General features: G+C 48.1%; 1 pseudogene; it reads left to right on the top strand.

Annotated features, from left to right (window-relative positions):
• Positions 1-250: 250 nt before the first annotated feature.
• LOC126189411 (5S ribosomal RNA) lies at positions 251-368 on the top strand (annotated as a pseudogene).
• The last annotated feature ends 2,357 nt before the right edge of the window (positions 369-2,725 follow it).

Genomic DNA, 2,725 nt, shown 5'->3' with positions numbered 1-2,725 from the left:
CCATGTTAGTAGCTACTTGGCCGATTAGTAGAGGCGACAGGTCAAGAAAAGTGAGAACGGCCGGGAGATCAGTGTGCTGACCCCACGTCCCTCCACACAGCATCCTGTGGCTCCACTGGCTGAGCACGATACGGCGGTCGGTCGGTAACGATAGACCCGCCAGGGCCTGGGGACCAAGTTTACGTTTAAGTTTATATGGGGTCATTAACGAAAAGTTTACGTAAAATTGTACTGGCTACGACAATATTTTGCCAACGGCCTTGCCGCAGTGGTAACACCGGTTCCCGTCAGATAACCGAAGTTAAGCGATATCGGGCTGGGCTAGCACTTGGATGGGTGACCATCCGGTCTGCCGAGCGCTGTTGGCAGGCGGGGTGCACTCTGCCCTTGTGAGGGAAACTGAGCAGCTACTTGATTGAGAAGTAACGGCTCCGGTCTCGTAAACTGACATTCGGCCGGGAGAGCGGTGTGCTGACCACATGCCCCTCCATATCCGCATCCAGTGACGCCTGTGGGCTGAAGATGACATCGAGTATAGATCTAAAGGGCAGAAAGTCGTTTCTGAAAGCATTTGTATAGAATGTAGCCATCTATGGAGCTGGAACGTGGACGATAAATAGTGCAGACAAGAAGAGAATAGAAGCTTTCGAAATGAGCTGCTACAGAAGAATGCTGAAGATAAGGTGGGTAGATCACATAACTAATGGGGAGGTATTGAATAGAATTGGGAAGAAGAGAAATTTGTGGCACAACTTGACCAGGAGAAGGGATCGGTTGGTAGGGCATATTCTGAGGCATCAAGGGATCACCAATTTAGTATTGGAGGGCAGCGTGGAGGGTAAAAATCGTAGAGGGAGACCAAGAGATGAATACACTAAACAGACTCAGTAGGATGTAGGTGGCAGTAGGTACTGGGAGATGAAGAAACTTGCATAGGATGCATTAGCATGGAGAGCTGCATCAAACCAGTTTCTGGATTGAAGACCACAACAACAACAACAACAACAACATGTGGTCTCCGTTACAGATGAACCACAGATAGCTACAATTCTGCCAGTAAACGGAAGTCGACCATTCGGGTGCCCTTCCACAATCCTCACATTCTCGTTTCATTTCATATCGCTTCGCAGCATTGCACCCAGATATCTCAGCAAACCCGCAATTTTGTATCCGAAAATTACGGGTTTTTCCCACTCATCCCCATTAACTTACATTTTTCTACATTAAGAGCCAGCTGCCATTCATCATACCACCACAAATTTTGTCTAGGTCATCTCGTATCAATCTACAGTCACTTATCTTCGACACCTTCCTGTACACCACAACATTATCAGCGAACAACAGCATACTGCAGCCCACAATGTCTGCCAGATCTTTTATTTAGTTACCCTCGTCTCAGATGAACACTCTTCGTCGAGTACAACGTACTGGGTTCTATTACTTAAAAAGTCTTCTAGCCAGTTACATATCTAGGAGGCTGTTTTGTATGTATGTACCTTCATTAACAGTCTGCAGTGTGGTGCCGTATTGAAAGCTCTTTGGAAATCTAGAAATATGGAATTTGCCTCTAGCCCTCCATCTGTAGTTCAGTGTACATCATGTGAGAAAAGAGCAAGCTGGGTTTCGCACGAACTGTGTTTTCTAATGCCCTGTTGTTTCGTGAATCTGAGCTTTTCTGTTCAAATGGCTCTAAGCACTATGAGGCTTAACATCTGAGGTCATCAGTCGTCTAGACTTAGAACTACTTAAACCTAACTAACCTAAGGAAATCACACACATCCATGCCCGAAGCAGGATTCGAACCTGCGACCGTAGCAGCCGCGTGGTTCCGGACTGAAGCGCCTAGAAGCGCTCGGCCACAGCGGCCGGCGAGGTTTTCGGTCTCTAGGAAGGATATTATATTCGAAGTCAGAATATGCTCTAAAATTCTGCAGCAAACCGATGTAGGATATTGGTCTGTAATTTTACAGGTCCGTACTTTTACCATTTTCGTACACAGGACTCCCCTCAGCTTTTATTCAGTCGCCTGGCATGTTCACGTAGTTCACTGCCGTCATGATGCCTTCGATTACCACCACATATCCCACGGAAGCCCAACTCAGAGTACCCCATAGCATAATTCTGCCCGCACGCGCATCTGCGGCGCAGTGTATGTTTCGCGCAGCCATCCGTTTGGATGATTACGTGTATGGACCCAACCGACGACCTGGTGTAAAAATAAGTGGGATTCATTCGACAGGCGACACGTTTACCTTGATGCACAGCAAAAATTCGGTGATGGTGTGCCCACTGCAGTCATCTGCGTTCGTAACTGACGACATCGTAGGGGTCATCGTAGGGGTCCTGTGATGTGGAGCTCCAAGTTAAGCAATGGCTTTGAACGGTGTGCTTCGAAACACTTTGACCTGCACCCAGCATTGTACTGTATCGGATCTGCCACAGATCGCTGCCTGTCCTGGATTACACAGAGGTTGATCCCGTGACCTCTGCGTTTTGTGATGAGACGTGGTCGTCCAACATCATACGGCCTACTCGTTATTTCCCTATCCTTCAACCGCTGTCCACAGATGCTCGCGACCTGAGTACTCCGACAGGCGACCAGCTTCGCCGTTTCAGAGATTCTCGTTTTCAACTGCAGCTCCACAACTGTGTTCCCCCTGTCAGAACCGCTTATATCAGTAGATTTCCGCATTTGCGGTCCCTGTCTTCGCTATAATGACTGCCC

The sequence above is a fragment of the Schistocerca cancellata genome, chromosome 5, assembly GCF_023864275.1.
Source record: "Schistocerca cancellata isolate TAMUIC-IGC-003103 chromosome 5, iqSchCanc2.1, whole genome shotgun sequence".
In the NCBI taxonomy this organism is placed as follows: Eukaryota; Metazoa; Arthropoda; class Insecta; order Orthoptera; family Acrididae; genus Schistocerca; species Schistocerca cancellata.
The sequence above is the reverse complement of the archived record's forward strand: the minus strand, read 5'-3'. Positions and strand labels throughout refer to the sequence as shown.